General features: G+C 38.6%; 1 long non-coding RNA gene across 2 annotated transcripts in view; it reads right to left on the reverse strand.

Annotated features, from left to right (window-relative positions):
• LOC103233355 (uncharacterized) overlaps nt 1–23,704 on the reverse strand; it is a 378,818-nt gene extending 355,114 nt beyond the window's left edge. For both annotated transcript variants that reach the window (XR_012092986.1, XR_012092985.1), the window contains exons 1-2: nt 23,616–23,704; nt 12,124–12,268 (exon numbers count right to left, since the gene is read on the reverse strand). This is a non-coding gene — a long non-coding RNA (uncharacterized lncRNA). The remainder of the gene's footprint in view (nt 1–12,123; nt 12,269–23,615) is intronic.
• Between the last annotated feature and the right edge of the window lie 15 nt (nt 23,705–23,719).

Below are 23,719 nucleotides of genomic sequence, written 5' to 3' on the forward strand. Positions count from 1 at the left end.
TCTCCTTTAAACCTCCTCTCATTCTCTTATATCCTCTCACATCAAAATTAAATGCAATGTTGCATGTGTCACTCTGTGAACAACGACTGGAGCCTGTGTGTAAGAGGCAGCCACAAACTCAAACACTTCCAGGGACAGAAAGGTAGAGTAACTGGGTAAAGAAAGCAAGTATAAGACAACAAGAAATAGTGCGCCTCAGGATGAGTAAATGAAGAGAAAATGCCCAGCCAAAGCCATTCTTGCATCAATCATGAGAAAGGATCCAATATTCTGACCCAGATGATTTGCGTAAGTCAGTCAAGACATGGCATTTTCGCCCAATATGACTGAAAGAATGGATAGTTCATATTTTAGGGAAAGATGTCTTCATCCCTCCTATTGGACACAAACAAGGACGCATGCACCGCCATCTTGCCACTGGCCACCACCTTACAACCCTGAGAGGAGCAGGCCCCGCCTTGAAAAAATCAGGATGGAAACATGGAAGGCGCTTGAGTCCTTGATGATGCCACGAATCACTGAACCAACCAGTCCTAGAGCGTACCCTAACTTTAATTTCTGTATGAGAACAAATGTTTTCCTTGTTTAAGACAGTTTCAGTTGGGACTTCTCATCTCACCCTCAGCAGCATCCCAGAAAGCACAGAATTCAGTTTTTAAGTGCTGTGATAACCAAATAAGACGTGTCCAGGTGCAAGACAGAACCCTTGTGCATTGGATATGTGAGGTATACTGTAAGTGCAAAATACTCCCAGATTTTGAAAGATTTAGTGAAGAAGAAAAAGAAAAAAAAAGGATCTGATTAATACACTTTCTATATTGATTACATCTCAAAAGAATAATATTTTGTGTATGTTGTTTTAAATAAAATATATTCAAGTCAGTCTGCCTATTTCTTATCTTTTTTTAATTTGCTTATAGAATATTAATATTACATATGTGTTCACATTGTATTTCTATTAGACAGCTCTGATCCAGTTATTGTACTTCTTCCAATCAGAATGAAGACATTAGGTCTCTCAAAATTATCTACTAATACTTCATTTACTGTCCACAAGAGTCTCTGATCTCTTCTTAGCCTTTCTAGAGCTTAATCATTCTCTCCATACTGTTTTCTGCAGTTATTTTCTTAAGTGAGGAAATTTATGTTGATCCTAATTATAGCTTATAAGTCCATTGCTGCAGGCCAATGGTTCGCCAGAGGACATGCTGGAAATTTGTGGGGGCAATTTGGGTTATCACATAAGCGGGAGGGGCACTATGGCATTTAGTGAGCAGGGGCTTGGATATTGCATATTCGATAAGAGAACTCTCTCACTTCCCATTCCCACATGCCAATCCCTATACCTATATATAAAACTGGCCAGAATCTGATTTCATTTTACTTATAAATATAGGTATTTTTTGCACAGCGCTAATGTAAATGAATTCTCCAGGAAAAGTGACTGCTGTGTAAATCAAGGGAAAGGTATACTTTGTTTTGCTCAGAACTTCAGAAGTTATTCATCATTTAGGAAAATCACACATTTACAACAGTGGCACTGCTGCTATATGAGTCACCAGAGTAGCTCAACTGCTTTGATCCACATTTGAGCTGCTCCACTAAGATAATTCCATGCACAGGTACTATTAGGTTGGTGCAAAAGTAATTGCAGTTTTTGCAATTAATAATATACCTGTTAAATTTGTATTTCACAATGTCAAATATAAAGAAAAAGTGTCAACAATATTCAGTTGAATATTGTCTTCTCTTAAATCCAAACTAATTCATTACATCAGAGGCAAGCATCTAAGTACAATCAGTTCTGATATAATATAATATATGCATTCCTACAAATCACTTCACTATGCAAAATCACGCGATAAAAAACAGTGTTTATGGGGAAATGAAATTAGAGGCATAACACTCAAACACTTCAATATTGATGCAGTTAGAGAAAAGAAACAAATAAAAATGGTTGCACAGTTTTACAGATGTTAAACGGTTAAGAAATAAGTACTACAATGCACATGGTACTTCACCTTGAAAAAGACCGAAAGTTTGCTTGTGTACCTATGGGCAGTGGAAAAGTACAGCTTTTGAGTTACTGTGGGGAGTCACTCAGAAGCTGTACCTTTCTGTGGAAAGGAGAGTTGTATGAATGAGAAGACAGGGTGTAACACCAGTTGTAGGTGGGTACAGCTCACCACATGCAAAGAACTGAAGTTGCTGGAAGATGTTTGAGTTGTATGCAAGTGGACTCAGCTGGATGCAGTTTCCTGTGTTCACCTCGTGCTTCTCATGGAAGAAATCATGCACAAGCAAACGGAAATGTATATTTGTTCCTTCCTATATCAGTCGTGCTGTAATTAATTTGCATTTCCAAAACAAGTATTATGGCAGAACTGGTCATGTGTCATTATATTTCCTAGTGTGATTTTATTTTTTAATGCCTTTTGTTTCTCCTTTATACACATTTAGGGCTTTACATTAAAGTTTGGAAATTACATGTCTACGTGACTGAGACATTCAGTTCACAATAATGAAAGTGGCACTTCAAAATATTTCATATGAAAGTGGCACTTCAAAATATTTCATATAAAGAGGGTGTTGGGTCTAAAAGGAGTGAGAACCTCTAATCTAACCTACTGAGTAGTTGCTAAAGAATCGCATTTCTATGCATTTGTTACTCCTCTTTGGTATGTGCAATCCATAGACTTAACAAATGTGTCTCCCACAGAGCCATTCAAATCACTAAAATGAATTTTTTTTTCCAGGACAGGACTAACGAAAGAATTCAGGTCTTGCCAGTAGAAACCGCCCTCTCATGCATCCATTAACCAGCCCCCAGACATTCATTCAATCACAAAATGACTTCACCTCTCATATCTGTCCATTTTGCCCAGAAGGTTAGCAAAAGAAACCCTGCAGAGGGGCTTCCTGGGTTTAAGCCAGACCATGAAGCCAGACCATGAAAGCAGACCATGCTGCTTGCCACGTTCACATAATCCTCTGGCCTAAAATTCTCAGCAAATAGAGAAGCTCATGTCATTGAGCTTTTCTGGAAATGCCTGAGCCTGCTGATGTTCCTTTAGAAAATGGTGTCCTAAATGGAAACCGGTGTTCTGTGGTCTGACCAGCACAGGAAATACCACCACATGAATATAACACCTATTTTGATTTTGCTTTTGGTTTTTATAAATGGAGACATTTTCAAAAGAAAAGAAAAAATATATATATTGGGCTAGAGCAACAGTTTCCAAATCCCATCACCTGGGTAGTGTTTAAAAATACATAGAACCACTCCCTACTGCAGATCCACTGAGGCAGAATTTCTGGAGTTAGATCCCAGCAAGTGACATTAAAAACAATTTCTTCAGGAATTTCTGGTGTGCAACAATCACGCTTGGAAGCAAACATCTCAATCATTATCTCCTTCAAGTAGATATTACTAACTACTTGATAACTGGAAAGATAATTCCAGTTAGCTTTCCTACAATTGGAGAAGTTTAGGAATTTTTTTTTTTTTTTTTTTTTTTTTGAGAGGGAGTCTCGCTCTGTCACCCAGGCTGGAGTGCGGTGGCGCCATCTCGGCTCACTGCAAACTCTGCCTCCTGGGTTCACGCCATTCTCCTGCCTCAGCCTCCTGAGTAGCTGGGACTATGGGTGCCCGCCACCATGCCCGGCTAATTTTTTGTATTTTTAGTAAAGACGGGGTTTCACTGTGTTAGCCAGGATGGTCTCCATCTCTTGACCTCATGATCAGCCGGCCTTGGCCTCCCAGAGTGCTGGGATTACAGGCGTGAGCCACCGCGCCCGGCCAGTTTAGGATTTTTTAACTAGTGAATGCTAATACACATGCCAACTACTGTGCTAGGGGCTGGGGCTTCAAAACCATGGTTTTCTAACTTATAAGAGATACACAGTCTAATACACAGTGTTGACTGCCATACAAGAGGCAAATGTTATGATAAAGCAGGTATTTCCCAACCTTTTTTCATTATTACCACAAGAAGAGTCATTTTAGATATCTTTTTCCTAATCTCTATCATAAAATGTTATATACTATATGTTTATGTGTTACGTATATCTACATTTTTTACATAAAAATAATCTTTGTGTTCTCCTTCCCAAATAACCAGTTTAAGTCCCTTGGGGGCAATATTACCTGCATTGAGAATGCATGTGATAAAGGTATATGGAAAGGATAAGGGGGCACAGTTAGTCAACTAACTGCCTGGGACAGTCAGGGAGGGCAGATGAGGAAGTGACACTTGAAGTAGGTTTTGTAGGATAAGTAAAAGTTTCCCATCTGAGAAAAGGGAGAGAAATTGTTTTAGGAGGAACAGCTCCCAAGCATGTTTGCTAAGTATTTACAAAGCATGGTGTGCTCTGAGATCTGCACATCCACAGAAAGAGTGGGGCATTTTTAAATACAGATATTAAAATACAATTTTCATTAAAAACTGACTCTTGGCCAGGCTCACGCCTGTAATCCCAGCACTTTGGGAGACCGAGGTGGGCAGATCACGAGCTCAAGAGATCGAGACCATCCCGGCTAACATGGTAAAACCCCATCTCTACTAAAAATACAAAAAGTTAGCTGGTCATGGTGATGGGCGCCTGTAGTCCCAGCTACTCGGGAGGCTGAGGCAGGAGAATGGCGTGAACTTGGGAGGTGGAGCTCGTAGTGAGCCAAGATGGCACCACTGCACTCCCGCCTGGGTGAAAGAGTGAGACTCTGTCTCAAAAAAAAAAAAACTGACTGACTCTTATGAGGCATCAAATCCTGGAATCCTTTGCAGGTGGGGTGAGTACACAGGGAGCAGAAACTGGAAAAACATTGAGTTAGTAAAGACAGGTACTTGGTGTCTTTAATTTCAGCCTACGTCTCAGATGGAAAGGCTCCTGAGTAATAAATAATAGAGCACACTTTGGGCATAGTTCATTCACTATTCTTCCAGACACATTTCGAATACCATTCAAAGCAAGTCGTGAAAGCTCTGATTAATATACAACACAGAGCTCTCTCTATATACTCTCAAGGGTAAAAATACTGCTGAAAAGTCAGTTCTTTTTAAAGCTGAGCATCTAACACCACCTTGTGAATGATAATAAATGGCAGGCTAAGCTGCAAGGTAGCCCAGCCCTCTGTCTGGGTCTGCAAGTTTTATTTACACAAAAATGCATACCCGTTCTTTGGCCAAGAGACCATGATCGTCTTCCGGTGAGATAAGATTTCCTATGGGACTCCTGGTATTTCACAATTCCAGCTTGGTCAGAAATAGCAACCCAAACTCTCATGGGTTTGTTTTTCTTTTTTTTTCTTTTTCTTCTTCTTCTTCTTCATAATTCCCATTCAAGCAACATTAGGAATGTACATGTATTTGCTCTTAAAATAATATTCCAGTTATCATTCCTACAATCGGAGAAGTTTAGGATTTTTTTACAACTTCAAATCATCCCACTAAGTATGGACATAGAAACTTAATATGAAAATGGAAACTCTTGAACTAAACATCTTCAGAAGGGTGGCATTTGGACATTCTAGAATGGAACATGGCAATACCAGTTTTAATCCAAGAAGACATTCTTCCGCGGGTGGTTCCTCTGAAACACAAGCAAGCTGCTTGCTTCTTGATGGTGGTATACTTGTCCTATTCACAGAAGCCTATAGCATGATGAAGTAGAACTTGCTGGCAACTGGGGCATTTGTCTTACCATACTTTAAGAAAACCACCAAAAAACAGCCATCTGGGTGCTCTGAGAATCAAAACAGGCGCTGTATGTGAATGCAATTCACAAATAGTTTTGGACACTGGTCACTCTCTCTTCTAGGCCCTTCAACACTTAAGCAAATACCTTGTGTAAAAAGTCCTTCTCATGGTCTTTATCCGCAGTCACATCTTTTTCCCACTTTTTTATGGGCTTCTTGAAGACAGAATCTGTGTCATCATCATCGTATCTCCAGCAGTTACAAGAATGAGGCACCTTATCAGCATATCTTGAGAAAGTAGACAAAAGAATGAATGAATACATGAAGAACGAACTAGAGGAAGTCAGGACGTTGCCATAATACTATGAGAAGACTTGTCAATCAATAAGGCTATCTCCCCACCATGACAAGTAGCTAGAAGGAGAGTCCTACATACTAAATGCTAAAACCACCAACAAAACCAGGAGAAAGGCAACCCTCCAACACTTCCCACTCAAAATAAAATTCCCTATCTACAAAAGGATTGTGTTGTCAACTTTCCATACTGAGTGGTCCCCCACATAGAGGGGAACAACACACACTGGGGCCTGTCAGAGGGTGGAGGTTGGGAGGAGGGAGAGAAGCAGGAAAAATAACTAATGGATATAAGGCTTATAACCTGGGTGATGAAATAATCAGTACAACCAACCCTCATAACACACATTTACCTACATAACAAACCTGCACATCGTGCACACGTACCCCTAAGCCTAAAATAGAAGTTAAGAAAAAAAAATGGCCCCCATATTTCAGCAGTTACTCTGAATTAAGAAGTTAGACACCTGGCTTTCAAAATATTATGTGCAACGAAGCTTAATTGTGAGGATAGGTTAGATGCCAGCATCTCTGTCACCAGAAATGCAGGAACAAATGTGGAGGAAAAAAAAACGTAAAGAACACAAAGCCATCCTAAGCTCCACAATAACCTTAGTCAATGAGTAATGCCCAGTGAGTATAAGGTGAGAGCTAACTTTTTTCTACTTGTAATGTACATTTTATCCATTTAGTTGCTCAATACCTATATTAGCCTTTTGGAGTATTTAGCAGTATATTAGTCTGCTAGTGCTGCTAGAGCAAAGTACCACAGATTGGGTAGCTTAAATAACAGAAATTTATTTTCTCATAGTTCTGGAGGCTAGAAGTTCAACATCAAGATGCTCGCAAGTTGGTTTCTGGCGAGGCCTCTCTTCTCAGCCTGTAGATAGCCACCTACTCACTGTGTCCTCATATGGTGGAGAAAGACAGATCTCTGTATCTCTTCCCCTTTTTATAAGGACACCAGTCCTGTTGGATTAAAGCCCCACCCATATGATCTCGTTTAACCTTTATTATTTCCTTAAAGCCCCTCTCTCAAAATCCAGTCATATTGGGGGTTTGAGCTTCAAAGTATAGGTACGGGGGTGAGGAGATAAATTTAGTCCATAACAAGCAAACAAACTAAATTTAATGCATACGTTTTTCATTCCTTCATCTATGAATATTTATTGAAGAACTACGGTGTATCAGATGCTCACTAGGTGATAGAGACACAGCAGTGCCCAAGACAGCCATAGTCCCTTTTAAGCCTCATGGAGCTTTTCATTCACTACTAGAGATAGGAATTAAGCACCAAACTATACAACTAATTTCTAAAGTGATAATGGGGAGGAAGAATTAATAGTATAAGACAAATATAACAAGCATAACTCAGAGCCTATAACTTCATGTGCAAATTGAGATGTTTGGTCATGTGCAGGGCACCACAAAAAATACAAATTTATATCATGGGTGAAAAAAAAATGAAGAGAAAACCAGTACTCGTGAACGAAATACGATTGTGTCTGCCCTCTCCAATTCTAATAATTAGAATTCCATCTATTTCAGTGAGTACCGTTCAGCACTAGATGTATTTATTTCTTAATGGTCATTATGGGCCCAAAGATAATTATAGAAGGATATTGCAGCATTGCTTGTAGAAGAAAGAGTAATAACCAAGTGTCCATCAAAGGGGAATTGGGTACATGCATAGAATACCTCTATACAGTATTCAAAAGAAGAGACTAGGGCTGTATATACTAATATGAAACCATATACTAAAAAAAATTATTGCATTTAAAAAAATGAAGTGTAGCATGACTTGTAGAGTGTGTGTGAAATTTCAGGAGAGTCGTATAGATTCAAGTAGACTTGCACATACACAAACTATCTCTGGAAGAATATATGAAACAGGATGACAGCCAGCAGTTGTTGCCTCAAGAAGGGTAAGGGGGTGTATGAAGGTCAGGAGTAGTAAAGAGACATACTTTTACTACAGTTGAAAACGTATATCTTACTAGAGAAAACATGATCTCAAACAGCATATATGAAGAAAAGTTGTGTTAACCAACAATAGAAGCTCATTTTGTAATCTGCTCCCATCTCCAATGTGTTTGCTTAACAGGATTCTCTAAACATTTAGACATAAGGTAAATAGAATTAGATGGGTAGAAGGCAAGGTTTAAATACCACTGGGGGAAGTTGGAAGTTGGAGAGTTAAAAAGGTGAGGGGTGAGAGATTCCTATGACCAGTAAACAAAGACGTATGTTTGGAGGATGAAGCTTTGATTAGAAAACGTAGTTTTAGGTGGTATACAGCTACTTTGTTGGATAAAAAGTGATTCACATAATGAGACAATTATTCCCCTTTCAAGTCTTTTTTTATGGCTCAGTTATGATCAAAGAAGTCTCAGTGTGGTGAAAATATGTCTTTAAGACCTCTGGACACTTTCCTGAAGTTAAAATTCAATAACACTGTTTTGATTTCACTGTTTCTATTCACAAATACCCTTCTTAGGGCAAGTGACTCTAGTTTCCCACTGACGTATTTTTTCTAAAATAAATGTACTTAATTTTGATTTTTTAATGAGCCATTTTTAATGAAAATTTTAAGTAATATAAGAGGCGCAGAGAGATAGCAAAAATTATAAACAGGAAACATGAATGACTAAAGTTTCGGAAGCAGTGGCTTGAGAAATTCTTCTCAGCCTGGAGTGTAGGAAAGCTGCACAGTTGTGTGGTTGTGATTGTTGTTGATTTTTAATTTCCATCCCACCAAAGAAGCAGTGAATAAAAATGAGGGAGATTTGTTTTTTCTTTTCTTTTTTTTTTTTTTTTAAGGAAGCTGCAGTTTCATTCTCATTGCCAGTGGTATTTATCAAGAATATCGTTACTTTCCTGGAGTTGATTCTTTGGGTGACTAAGACTCCTTAGAACCAAGAATGCAAGCACAAACTCCGAAGGCCTAATTAAAAGTATGATTCTTGCCCTGGTGCATTAACACTAACTCTTTTGTTAGCATCCCATGAGAAGAAACACCTCAACTCAAATCACATTTTCCTACCTCCTCCCTTGCCAGTTCCGCCACTTTTTCATTAGCTAATCCCAATTAAAACACTTTGTTACTAACGCCATAAATCTCTGCCACTCTCAATAAGCATAAATTATACGGCGAATAACTATATTCTATGTCTATCCAGAAAAATAACACCTCCCACCCCCCTCCTGTTTTTTGCCATCTTGGGACTCCGAGCTTCTAAGTCAACAGTCACGGTTTTTAATCTGGGCTCCCCGCCCCCTCTAATTACTTACCTATAAAGTTAAACTTTTTTAAAGAAGAAAATTACCACCAAGGCCCTTCTCTAAACTTAATCATAAACTGAGCTTTTCTTCCTGTTTGTGAACAATTTGAGGTAGTAGGAAAGGCTTGGTCATTATATTTAAAGCTAACTCTGCCATTTATCAATGGAATGACCTGAAACAGCCATCCTGGCTCACACCTGGGCCTGAATCATAAACGGAGGAGACCAACCTCATGGGATTTTTGTTTCAAAATTAATTAAGACACATGTAGACGGTGTTTAGCACAGTGCCTGGCACAAAATGTGGGCTCGTATTGTATAAAGCGAAGCAGTGATTTTGTTTGTTTCTCTCATGGTCAGCAATTGCTTAACCCAACATTTCATATACTAAACTAACCAAAAGAAACATACCTCATCCTGTGATTGATTTTCAAGCTCATTTATTCCTCATTTCTCTGTGGTTTAATTTAATTAAATTGTGCAGCCTATCAAATATTGATTTTAATAAAATCTTGATTAAGATTTGAGCAATTATCAAACACACTTATTCACACTATTCTTGCATTTCAATAGAACCAACCTCAAAAACCAATTTGCTTTTAAAATAAAGAAGTTATTTTATATATATTCTTCAGTACATTTTCAGAAATAGAGAAAAAATGGCCTCCCGTTGTTGTCATTAGCCAAGATAAGCAGCAATGTCTGACTAGGGTTTTAAAAAACTTAATCCAGTGATTATTTCATCCTCAATGAATGGTAGGAAGGGAAACTCAAAAAAAAAATTAACTCCTTTAATAAACATTGATTTGGCTCCTACTGCGTACGAAGTACTATTTTACCCAATGCAAGTAGATGTAAGGAAAAGCTAATTATGCAGTAAGTTTTAATGTATGTGGAAAAATTCAGCCACACTTAAAAGTTTTTGACTTTATTAAATAATAACCAGAGAACTACATTTATTCCAAACCTTAAAATTACTCTGTTGTGTAATTTACGAATATAGTCTCATTATTAGGAGAATCTAATGTAAATGTGATGGTATAAATTATCAATAGTATTATATTAGCAATTAACCATAAGTATAAGACATTTAATAAGTTAAATATTTGGTTTGAAAGTTAAGTGCTAAAAAAACTGTTTAGCCGATAGCTGTCACAGCAGCACCACCTAGAGGCCTTTGAGGAGTAACACAGATCATTTCCCCAAACTTGCCTTCTTTCTTAGAGACAAAGAGAAGTAGTTACTCCATTTCAGCATCTTGTGTCACTGAAAGCATTTTAATTCTATTAAGCATATTCTTAAATCTTGAAATATTTACACAATAGCTAAATGAAATTGAATAACCTTAAAATCACAATGCATTTTGGCAAAAGATGCCAATATTCCCCCCCGGCATAGGAGATGAAACTGGGCAAATATGGGAGCAGCCCAGGTCCTGGGACGTTACAACGTGAGACACAGGCATCCTCTCTCTAACACGCACCTCCTTATTCTGTCTTGATCGCAACCACATGAGCGCCCAGGCCGACTGCACATTTGGTAGCACTTCAAAGTTATATTCCTGAGCTACTGCCAAAGTGTAGTTAGAGATGTTGAGAAGAAATTAACTTTCCATTGTTAACATCGTTTATATCAACAGATTCACTTACTAATTCCCTTCCACTAGCCAAAGTTGAACTAACGTTCTGGAGGTGGAAGTGAAAGAAAAATGACAAAATAATTTTCTTTTTTATTGTTTCTCATCCTCTCTTCTGTCGTCTTTTATAATTTTTCTCAAAAACTACCTTGGATTAAAATTTAGATGATAAAACAAGTCAGTTCTTCATAGAAATGAGAACACTCCTTACATTATTTGGTTTCAGAATTTCAGCAGACTGTGCTGACCATCAGCTGACTGCAGCTTCACAGGCGAATGGCAAAAACAAAAACAAAACAAAACAAAACCACATTTACTGCATATACAAGTGAGGGCTAGTGAGGCACAAAAGTACCACTCATCTTCATTTCCACTTGAGGGCATTGTCTGCCTCAGTGAGGCGAAGGTGCTGCGTCATATTTTGCCAGTCAGTGCATCAAATGCAGAAGTCTGCATTAACCTGTACTTTCTTGCCTCCATATATGAAGCCAGGGTTCCTACCTGAGCACACTAGTAAAGGAAGGCAGCAGATCCATTCATGCACATGCTCTGAATTTCAGGTAATGCACGTGAGTACAGTTAACCAAAATAATACTAGGTTTTGCCTAGAGAAGTTTTTTCCCCATCCTGTATGCTAAAGTCATAACTGAAATCACCTCAAACTGTGGTAACTTTAGTTCTTTGAAACATCAAGCTTTTCTTGCACCTGTTTTTCCCTCTGTTCCACCCCTACAACTACTCACCTAACTAGTATCCAAGTCTCCTTTGGATCTCAGCTTAGATAGCACTAGTACAGGATTCCTTCTAGGATCCCCTTACACTGGGTTAGGATGACTTTCTATGTGTACCATTTGCAACCTATGCTTCTCCTATTGGGACACTTGGTGTGCAGCTTTGCAACTGTTTGTTTTTTAACCATATCCCCCACAAGGCTGTAGGCACTGTGCAAGCAGGGGATATATTTATCTTATTTATAGTTGTATTCCCTTCACCCCCATGATTCTGCCTCAAATATTCCATCAATATTGCTGAAGGAATGACTGTCCCACATGAGTCTGCTTTATCTTGGGAGGGACTCTAATGTTCTATTCATAGTCTCCATTAATTTGCCTTCCAAGCATGTGCCTCAGCATCCACCATTTTGCTCCCACTCTTACCTTGTTCTTTTAATATCCAAAGTGGTCAGAAGAAGTGATCAAGATTCAATAAGGTAAGCTGTCTCCTGATGGTCAAGGCATTCTCTTCACCATCTCCAGGCTCCTTATAGGATCCACAGAGAAATCATCCCAATTTCTGAGTCAGCTGCAAGAGAAGAAGTCAACCAAATAGATTTACAAAAGGGATCATGCTGGAATGTCTGGTGTGACATTACAAGGCATCATCCTCCCTGGGAAGGAGATGCAAGTCCTTCCTTTTGCCAATAAGGTAACAATGTCCTCTTCTCTCTTGTATGCAGCTGGCAGAACAAAACAGGAGGAGGACAAGGGAGCTCAGCCTTGTTTCTTGCTCGACCACTTATTGTGTCCATGACAGGTTATATTTTGGAACAAGAATAGCATAGAGCCATCTAGATAACTTGGAGGATATACAATAAGCACTCCAAGACAGAAGCAGAACTATCCTGGGGAAAGTTCCAGAATGGAGTGAAATAAGATTCACCACTCTGGATCCTTATTCCACCATTTGGTTTCTTTACCTCAGACACAACATCTGCAAAACGGAGCCAAGCTCTACAAATTCAAAGGGATATTATAAGGGCAACTGAGACAGAGCGCATGGAAGTGCTTGGAAAACTATGCTCAGGAAGCAAAAAATAAGAGATCAATGTTTATAGAAGAGCAGCAGACTGCCATACTATCCACTATCCAATATCCTTAGGTTATAAAGGTCAGAGGACAATGTTTCACTGCCTTCACCCTGAGCAATGTTTACTTCAATTAGCAAATTAAACTTAGAGCAAAATTGGCCCAGCATATATTAAATGATAATCCGTGGATCCTGAGCATAAGAACCAGGTAGTGATCATTTTGTGTCAAATACAGGAGAAACGGCGTATACAATTACTCTGTATTGTTTTCATACTTACAATTCTGTAGATGAAAATATACATGCAGAACGTGGTAAGTAAACATATCTCAGCTGACTCTCTTAGAAAAGACTCATAGCCTTTATTCATTCATAAAAGCGTGTTTTTAATTACTGGAACCTGGCAACACACAGCATGAGAATTTCCCCAGACAAAAGACATCAAGTCACATTTTTTCAAGAGACACAGAAAACCCCAAACAGGATAAATGCAAAGAAAACCACACATAATAAAACTGCAATGTATGCACGAAAAGATAGAGTTGCAAAATATTTAAAGCAAAAAGTGACAGAACTGAAAGAAGAAATGGACACATCCTCGATGATAGCTGAAGAATTCAACATCCCTCTCTCAACAAGTGACAGAAAAAACAGACAGAAATATCACCAAAAATAGAGAACTTAACAATATCATCAACCAACAGAATTTAATTGACATTTATAGAACACTGCCACCATTTTAACTGGCATTTCCCCAATGGCTAACGATGCTGAGTATCTTTTGGACAGTGTTTATTTACCATCTGTATATCTTCTCCAATGGAAAGTTTCTATCTGTCTTTTGCCCATTTTTGAACTGGATCACGTTGTTGTTGTAGTTGCTGTTTTTGTTTATTTTACTGTTGAGTTTTGAGAGTTCCTTAATTATCAGATAGTAGTCCTTAGTCAGACACATGATGTGCAAACATTTGCTCCCAGTCTGCAACTTGTCTATTATTCTCTTAAGATGGTCTCTTGAAGAGCAAAAGTTTTAACTTTGATAAAGTCTAATGTATTAATTTTTCCTTTTATGAATTGTATTTTTGGTGCCAAGTCTAAGAACTCTCAAACTCTCACCATCATACTTTTCTTTTTCTTTCTTTTTCAGTGCATGTACTGTCTTTATCTGATTTGAAGACCAGGGTAATGCTAACTTTATAAGATCATGAAATGAGTTGGGAAGTTATCCCCCTTCTTCTATTCTCTGAAAGAGATTGTGTAGAAACAATGGTAATTCTTCTTCAAGTATTTGGTGGAATTATTTAGTGAGTCCCCAGTGGAGATTTCTTTTGGGGAATGTTTTAGTCTGTTAGTCGCCAATACCAGCTATGACCATGTGACCAGTTGTGGAAATGAGGACCGTAATTGTCATGAGTATTTTCTCCTTATTTTGTTAAGAATATGTTTGTGCATGTATATACTTGTTCTAAGAAAGATATTTTCTTAGTACTCATTTTATTTCCTTTCTTTGTCCTTTATCATGTGACAAAAGATTTATTGACTTCGCATCAGCATTTAAGTATTGTTAACTTTATGTAATAGCATTTAGGTTGGGGATTGATGCATTTCCCATCAAATGATAGCTGCGTTGTGTTAAGCATAATTATGACCTTATTACTGTCTTTATTTGAAGATTATGTATGATTTTAGGAGACATGTATGGGTTGAAGTTGACAAGGGGTGGACTTCAGATGGTTAATATTGAGTGTCAACTTGATTGGATTGAAGGGTGCAAAGTATTGTTTCTGGGTGTGTCTGTGAGGGTGTTGCCAAAGGAGATTAACATTTGAGTCAGTGGACTGGGAGAGGCAGACCCACCCTCAATCTGGGTGGGCACCATCTAATCAGCCGACAGCATGGCCAGAATAAAAGCAAGCAGAAGAGCGTGGAAAGATAAGACTGGTTTAGTCTTCTGGCCTCCATCTTTCTCCCACACTGGATGCTTCTTGCCCTCGAACTTCAGACTCCAGTTCTTCAGCTTTGGGACTCCGATTGGCTTCCCTGCTCCTCAGCTTGCAAACGGCCTATTGCGGGATCTCAACTTGGGATGATGTGACCCCTTACTTCTTAACTCCCCTTTATAGATACGTCTAACCTATTAGTTTTGTCCCTCTAGAGAACCCAAATACAGGGAACTTTTAAATATGAAATCAATTTATTTTGCTCTTCTTTTCCAAGTTTCTTGAAGTGAGAGTTCAGATTAAGACTTTTCATTTTTTCTAATGAGAGCATGTAGTGCTATAATTTTCCCTCTCATAACTGCTTTAGTTGAGTTCCACAAATTTAATACAGCTTATGTCATTGTCTTTCAGTTCATTGTATTTACAAAATTTCTTTAACTAGAATTACTTGGAAATGTGTTGGTTAGTTTTCAGGTGTTTGCAGATATTCCCATTATCTTTCTGTTATTGATTTCTATCTTGAATCCACTGTAGTCTGAGAACACACTCTGTATAATTTCCATTCTTTTAAATTTGTTAAGGTTTGTCTTACAGTCCAGGATGCAGCCTATCTTGTATGTGTTCTCTGGGCACTTGAAAAGGATATGTTAGAGGACGGAGGGAATTATGGCAATATGAGAGTGGAAATCTATATTCTCCTCTTGGGCATTGATGGTTTTTTTGTATGGTGTTTGGATGGAGTAGAGTGGTTGTTTTCCGAGAGTTTCCATCTTTTTAGGCTGGACGTATGTTGATCCTTTGGCTAGAAAAGGAGGCTTTTGTTGGGACTTTTTAAAAATGTCTGTGCCTGTTGACATTTCTGGGCTTCCAGTTCCTTGTGCAAGATATCCTAGTCTAGGATATATGACAAAAAGAAAACTCAAGTAACTTATAAGCATGTCATTCCTTTGATCCCAAAGTCCCTAGCCAATCTGTCTGGCTATCTCAATCTCTTCTGTTTGTATATATAATCTTCAGAGTTATTAGGTATCATCAGGGGAAAGAATAGGGAGAAGCATGTCTACTTCATCTTTACAGAAACAGAAATCGCGATCATTTTTGGTTTCTTAATTCATTCTGACAACCTCTTTTAATGAGTCTGCTTATGTGATGTATATATAATGTAATTTTGATGTATCAGGATTTGATTGTTCCATCTATTTACCATTCTACTGTTTGCCCTTTTCCCTTTTGGGTTGCCCAAACAATTTTTCATATGATAATTTATCTACTTTGCCTTTTTACTATATCAGTTTGTAATTTTTCTTATTGCTTGCCCAAGAGATTATATAGTTCATTTTCCACAATATACTTAGAACCAATACCTGACCACTTCAATTGAAATGTAGGAAACTTACTCTCAGATTGGTCTCTTTACCCTCCCTTTACCTTGTAGTTACCTTACATATTACATTTACATACCTTCAAAACCCTAAACAATGCTATAATCTTTGGCAACCATCAACCACATTTTAAAGAACTCAAGCAAGTAACAGTCTATTACAGGATTCAGCAAACTTTTTCTGCTGAGGGCCAGATAGTAAGTATTTTAGGCTTTGCAGACCATACAGTGTCTGCCACAACTATTCAACTCTGTGCTTATAGAGTGAAAACAGCCAAAGACAACACATAGCCAAATGAGCATAACTGTGTTTCAATGAAATTATATTAATCAAAATAGATGGTGAGCTGAATTTGGCACGTGGGCTATAGTTTGCTGACCCCTAGTCTATTATAGTTACCCAGATATTTTTAGTTTCTTCTTCCTTCATTTCTGATGCTGCATGTTTCCCTCTCCCATCATTTCACTTCTGTCTTAAGAACTTCATTTAACGTTTTTTTAGTGCATGTTTGCTGGCACTAAATTTTCCTTCATCTAAGAATGTCTTGGCCGGGCATGGTGGCTCACACCTGTAATCCCAGCACTTTGGGAGGCCGAGGCCGGTGGATCATGAGCTCAGGAGATTGAGACCATCCTGGCTAACATGGTGACACCCCGTCTCTACCAAAAATACCAAAAAAATTAGCCGGGCATGGTGGCAGGTGCCTGTAGTCCCAGCTACTCAGGAGACTGAGGCAGGAGAATGGTGTGAACCCGGGAGGCGGAGCTTGCAGTGAGCCAATATCGCGCCACTGCACTCCAGCCTGGGTGACAGCGAGACTCCGACAAAAAAAAAAAAAAAAAAAAAAACAAGAAAAAAAAAGTCTTTATTTCTCCCTTTATTACTGAAGGGTATTTTTGCTGTATATAGAAAATTGGGTCGAGAATATTTTCTCTCAGCTCTTTAAACAAATAGTTCCCCTCCAAGGTTTATGACCAGGAATTACTCCTGTATAAATCAAAATCATTTCTCTATAAATATACTTCATTTTTCTCTGACTGTTTTCAAACTTTTTCTTTGTCTTCAGATTTTAGCATTTTGATTATGATGTATTTGGATATAAATTCATTTTTGTTTTGTTCCCCTCTTTGGGATTCATTGAGCTCCTTGAATCTATAGATTTGCATCTTTTAAGATATACTTTTAAAATTTAACTATTACTTATTCAAATTTTTTTCTGCACTGCCCTGTTTCTCTTCTCCCTCTGAGACACTGATGACAAATCTTAGATTTTGGAGATTTTTCACAGTTCCTTGAGGGTTTGCTTTTCCTCTCTTTTCTTATATTGGATAGTTTCTTTTGATCTATTTGCAAGTTCATTGACTCTTTCCTCTAACATCTCCAGTCTGCTCTTTAGCTCACCCAGTGACGTTTTTGTTTGTTATTTTGTCAGTTCTAAAACCTCCATTTGCTCCTTCTTTACATCATATATTTACGTCATATATTTCCCACCTGAGATTTTCTATCTTTCCATTTGTTTTAAGAATGTTTGTCCTTACTTCCTGGACTACTTCGATTATAGTTAAAGTCTTTGCCAGATAATTCTAAAATCTGTGTCATCTCACATCACAAGAGAGTCTATTGATTCTCTTTTCTTAAAAAAGTTTTTTTTCCTGGACTTTTGTATGTCAAGTGATTTGGGGTTGTACACTGAACACTTTGAATATTAGGTAATGAAATGGTGAGTTTTATTTAAATCCCATAAAGAATGTTGGTATTTTTGTTTGTGCCAGAAATCAATCCAATTTGGTTCTGGCTCCAAGCTGTGACCAGCCTTCTGTGGCTTATGGTTTCAATGTAGGTTCCACTTTCCAAGAATTTGAAGAAATATTTGGATCTGATCCATGTTTATTCTACCCAGTCAGCAGTCTCGGACTTGTGCAGTGGTCTATACCACAGTTCTATTCTCAAAGTCTTTGATATACTGTCTGGGATCAGAAACACATATACTTAGTCAGGGATAAGTCTGGGAGTCCAAAAACAACTTCATGGGATTGCCTTCCTGAGCAATTCCCTCACTGTGAACCCCCTGATACTTTCAAATTCTCTGGGGCTTTCCTTGTTAGTCCTCAGGCCAGAATGCTGAGACTTTACCCAACTCTGCCACACTCTGTAATTGAATCTGTGTTGAGGTCCAGTGGTAAGAGAACACAGGAAAAAACAGTGAAGTTTGCCACACACTCTTGAAACCAAAGCCCCTCTGGTCAGAGAATAAGGTCCCTGTATTAGTCTGGTTTGTGTTGCTATAAAAGAATACCTAAGATTGGGTAACTTTTAGGGCATAATTAGAGAATGCCAGTGATATCAATAAGTATTTCCCATAACTGACCCAATGTCATAGAATTGCAGTGTTATGAAGTTTCAGAAAATCAACATTTCCTTCTTATTAATTAGGACAAACGCACCTCTAATTTCTTAATTGTTATGTATTCTAGTAATCAATATTTTTTATGGGATTACTACTTTACTGTCTCGCTTAAGAAAGCTTTCCCTAGCCCAAGGTAATGAAGATGTTTCATTTATTTTTTCATGGATATAAAACTGGTACAGTGTCACACATTGAAAAAAAAAAACACGTTTCCCCCACTGGTCTGCAGCTCCATTTATGCTACACACCAAGTGTCCATACACATATGCACAGCTGAGACACATAATTAAGAGAATAAAATGGGAGCCACAGAGTAGAACAGATTTGTAATGATAGATATAGATGTAGCTGTAGGTATTTATGTAAAGACAGACATATACATATAACCATCAAAAATCTTGCACCACAGGGAACACACATGTGCACGCGCGCGCACACACACACACACAATCAAAAAAAAAAAAAAGTCAATAACTATGTGGGGGAAAAAGTGACCGATCTCATCAGTAATCAACGAGATGCAAATTAAAACCACATGAGACACTAGTAGTTTACACATACTAGAATGGCTAAAACCTAAAAGCATGACAATATTAATTATTGGCAAGGCTGTAGACCAAAAGAAATTATCTTGCACTACACTGTTAGGTACATTGGTACACTGGCACAACCACAGTGGAAAACAGTTTGACAATGCGTGATAATGGATCATAATCTATGACCCAGCAATTCCACTCCTGCATATATATACATATATATATATATACACACCTGAAACAAATGCATGCTTATGTGCACCAAGTGACACGTGACAGAATGCTTTGGCAGCATTATTCAGAATAGTCAGAACCTAGAAACAACCAAAATTATCTTTCAACAGTAAAAGTATAAATAAACTGTAGTGTTTTCTTACAAGTGAGTACTACGGAGCAATAAAACTGAAGAAACCACAACTGCACACAACATAGATGACTATCACACACATAATACTGAGGAAAATTGTGCCCAAAACAAAAGGTTACATACCAGGTAGTTCCACTTGAATAATTTTAAATGACGCAAACTAAATCATGCTGTTAGAAGTCAGATAACTAACTTGCAGGGAGAGTGGACATAATGATTGGGACTGGCCAAGTAGAAGTTTCTTGGGTGTGAACAGTGTTCTATTTATTTTAATCTGGTTTGGGGGTTTAGCTGTTCACTTCATGGTAACTCACCCACTGTACATTTGTTTGGTGCACCTTACTTTTTTATGTGTTATACTTACCAAAGTAATTTTGAAACTAAATGGATCAGAGACCTCAGGACTGGATTATCTGAGAAAAGGAGAGGTACATAAAGCGCATGAAATTGTATTGCTCCCCTCAGCCCTTCCTTTCTTCTTCTTTGAACAAAGTTAATCGACCAGGAAATATTTACAGTTTACCCTAAACCATAAGATACTGAGAATACCTATTATGTGCAGTACACCAAGATGGGAACTGCTTACTGGAGCTAGAGGTATAAGAATGGGAATTATGTTAAAATGGGATTAGAGGTAGATGAAACAGATGAAGGTTCTAAATTAATAACAAGTTGTATACAAAGAGAAAGGGAAAGTTGTTCTTTAGTGAGAACGTCAACAATACGAATTACGGAGATTTTTCCTAGAGAGGGGAAGAAGGAAGAGAAGTTGAGGAGAGGATAGTGAAGAAGGGAGACAGGAAGGAAACAGGAGAAGGAAATGGGGAAGAAAGGTTAAAGATGAGAAGGAGGAAAGGAATGGAGGGAAGAAGGAAAGATGAACCAAAGAAAGGAAAAGACAGAAGAAAGAAACATGGTTAACTGATCCACACTGGTCACCTGGTATAAGCCAGACATTCACCCACATAATATTTAAACCTCACATCTCAACCTTCTAAGGTAGATACTATCTTTCTTACTTTACAAATGAAGAAGCTGTTTATTTTATTCAAGGAAACATGCCTAGAAATGTCAACCCCACCTGCACCCAACTCCAAATCCTGTGCTCTAGGAAAACACTTAATTCCAACAAGGATTCCCTTACGGAAAGCAAATACTTCTATTACACTTAGGTCTTGAAGGAAGTCACCCCAGAGAGTGTCTTAGCCTAATAAGAAGAAAATGATTGATTTTCTGAAACTTTAAATCTATAATACTGCAATTCTATGACATTGGGTCAGTTTTAGGAAATACTTATTGATATTACCGGCACCTTCTAATTATGCCCTAGTATTAAGGAGTATTTTATTATTTTATTGTACTTTTTTTATTTGAGACAAGTCTCACTCTGTCACCCAGGCTGGAGAGAGTGGTGTGATTGTGGCTCACTGCAACCTCAAACTCCCAGGCTCAAGCAATCCTCTTGCCTCAGCCTCCCAAGTAGCTGGGACTACAGGCATGCAACACCACGTCCAGCCTTTTTTTTTTTTTTTTTTTTTTTAATTTTTAGTATAAATGATGTCTTGCTTTGTTGCCCAGGCTGCTCTCAAACTCCCGGCCTTAAGCAATCCTCCTGCCTCAGCTCCCAAAATGCTGGAATTACAGATGTAAGCCACTACGCCTGGCCTGTGAACATGTTAGAAGAATGTAGTGTCTATTTTCTGGAGGGAAACAAGTAGAATACCAGGAGAAGTTCTGTTAAATGACAAACAATGCTTTATCTTATGAGAGAATGGGCACAAAATTTATTCCATGGCCCAGTTCATAATATTTGCCAACTGCCAGGAATGCCAAAGATAGTTATATGGGGTGGTATAGAAAATGCCAAGAAAAAACTCAAGATCATTAAGTTATCTGGATTTCTTCAAGCTAACCAGAGAGCAGTAGCAAAGTATCAAAGAGCAAGAGAGACTCTCAGAAGAAAATCATCTCCTTCTAACAAAATTATATGTGAAAAATTGTGGACTTGGTCTCTGCAGGTATCACTTTTGGGGTTAAGTCAGAGTACGTGCAAAAAGTATTATTCATTAATATTTTCACTTAAGTTCAAAGTTATTTAGCACTCATTGTGAGTCAAAAGAAAACCTGAGGGGATGGGAGAAGGAGATGGTAAAAGAGGAATTCACACATATTGAGGATGGGGTAGGAAACATGTCAGGCCTTGCAAAGACACTTTACATAGCACAGCTCTGGACATTCATTATAGTTCCAAAAAAGGCATAAAAATTAAACCAAGCTACCTCCAAGAAATAATTAGAAGTGAAAAATTGATAAGGGGAAAATGGCTCAAGTTCTCCTCATTGATTTCCTGTGCAAACCTGACCATTGGTTGGAAGTCAGTTTGGCTACTTCTTATTTCTCTTTGAGCAGTTGGGTTCTCCTGTCAGTGCCTTTCATGGTAGAATCGTTTTTTGCTCTAATTACAGCTGTCAGCGATTGAATGAGCTTGACACCCTGACTCCAGAAACGAGGAAATCCACACTCCATGCATATGCAGTGGGTTCCTTCATTAAAGCTGACTGACATATCAGACATGGTGCACTGTCACTGATTTTTGTAAGAAAAACAAATGGCTACACAATCAAGTAGGAATCTCCTTGATCAGAAACACCCAGAGAGCCCAAGAATCAGTCTTCAACTCGGTCAGTACTTCTCTAAAGACCTGTATTTGTATTACTGCAAAATGGTAGCTATAGTGAATCAGGTAAGAGCCAGAACTGTGAATCAGGTAAGAGCCAGAACTGTACACACATGCATGCATACACACACAAGCACACACATGCACATGCACACACCAGACTCAGACTCCTTCCCCACAGCTCTGGCAGCCCTTTCCAAATCAACTTTGTTGGAGTACCAGGTGTTGAGAATCAAGTGGGATTCTTTGGCTATTAATAGTGAACTGGCTTTCTGAGACATACAAATTTCTTGGAGAGAAAAAAAGGAGAGAATTACAGTAATCACAATCACCCACACCTCAACAAAAATTAGAGCAGAACTACAGCTTCTCAGAGTATTTCTGTAGTTAATATAATAAAATGACAGATTTGGAGTTGAAATGGATCATCGAGTCCAAGCCTGCCAATGAATTCAAAACTGTCCCAGAGCATGCCTAACATGGCCCATTCAGAATCCAGTTGACATTCCTAGTACGAGGCATGCCTTGTTTAGTGTGAGACTACTTTCTGGAAATGGATGCACAGAATCGGTATTACAGTAAGTTGTTATGGCATGATCCCTATGAATGCATTCCCAACTTACAGCTTGTATTTTGTCATCAATATTTGTCCTCCTCTAACCCCAGCAAGTCATAACACCACTGCAGCCATAAAATCTTCCTGCTGTGCTTCTTCATACAATAGTGGCTCTTTTCCTCCTAGGCTATAAGGATATTATCAATGTCCCTCAAAAAGTCAAGTGACTTCGGACCATCCCTAACTGATCTTTATTGTGTTTCCTCAATGTGTTTCCTCCAACAGTTCCTTAAACACCCAATGGAATGCTCTTCTATGGCAATGTATAGAACCTCCGGAACTACCACTTGCAATTTTTTAGTAACTCAGAACTGTTGATATTTACAATGGCAAAAATACAGATCCTAATGGATACTGACAACTAACAGAAATACTGACAAGTAGCAACTCTTCAAGGGAGTTGAGAACAGAAAGAGTGTGCTATAACTAGGTGAGAACATAAAATGTGAAACTGTGTTTACTGAACTTGGAGTAGACAGATATATATTAACTTTTTTTAAGTACATAAGATTGTATTATTTGATGCTCTGATGTATTTTTCTTCAATATAAAAACTACTGGGAGGGGAGACAACATTATCTGCCCTGCACAGGGCAGTACTAATGGACGGTCATAGGCAGCTAAGACTATCACCACACCCCTAGAGCAGCCCAACCCCGGAGTCAGATGGCCCTGTTCCCTGTTTACTTGCTCCAAGGCAAGTATCACACGTGGACATTACTGCTTCCGGGACTTTTTGGTGCATTTTGTCCTTCTCTCTGGCACCTGGTGGGTGGTGAATCAGCAGTTCTTGGACGAATGAGTGGCTATTACATTAAGTCGTGCCTCAACAAATGAATGAATGGACGAACACAGACCGGGAACCTGACCCACTTCCCTCTTCCCTCCCGGGCCCCACCGCCCCAGGCTTGGGCGAACCTCAGGTGAGCGCCTGCTCGCCGCTTCCGCGAACCTTCGCCTACGGCGGCCGGGAGGCATCAGGAGCACGGTCAGGGCGGAAAAGCCGGTCCGCGAGCACGCAG

Source organism: Chlorocebus sabaeus, chromosome 5 (assembly GCF_047675955.1).
Source record: "Chlorocebus sabaeus isolate Y175 chromosome 5, mChlSab1.0.hap1, whole genome shotgun sequence".
Classification (NCBI taxonomy): Eukaryota; Metazoa; Chordata; class Mammalia; order Primates; family Cercopithecidae; genus Chlorocebus; species Chlorocebus sabaeus.